We start from the raw sequence: 603 nt of genomic DNA on the forward strand, positions 1-603 counted from the left end.
AAAATAAATAATAAGTAAATAATGTAAATATATAATATATGAATTATATATATAAAAATAAGTAAATACACAATTTTCTTTTAAAAATGGAAAAAGTTCATTAAGCATTAAACATCTATCTTAAAATGTAAAATATATAATATAAGTAAATACACAATTTAAAAAAATGACTAAAGTACATTAAGATTTAAATATCTATTTTAAAATATAAAATATAGATATTACGTAAATAAAAAATATAAGAAATGGAAATAAACATTTTAAAAAATGGAAAAAGTACATTAAGATTTAAACATCTATCTTAAAATGTACATCTATCTTAAAATGGTAGTAAATTATATAAAAATGAAAATACCACATTAAACAAAAAAAAATAAAAATGTATAGTTTTACATCAAGAAAGTCTCTATAAAATTCATTACTCCATCAACATCAACCTCACATTATCAAGGAAAACTTCAAAGCACTCGTGCAAAAAAATGGTTCCACCATCAACTCTTGCCGTCCCAAAAACCTTTAATGACCTTGAAGGAGATTTTTTATAACAACGAACTTTTGGTTAGGTGGATTAATTGTTGGAAAACCCGCAACTTCCAAAAGCCT

The sequence above is a fragment of the Brassica oleracea genome, chromosome C9 (assembly GCF_000695525.1).
Source record: "Brassica oleracea var. oleracea cultivar TO1000 chromosome C9, BOL, whole genome shotgun sequence".
In the NCBI taxonomy this organism is placed as follows: domain Eukaryota; kingdom Viridiplantae; phylum Streptophyta; class Magnoliopsida; order Brassicales; family Brassicaceae; genus Brassica; species Brassica oleracea.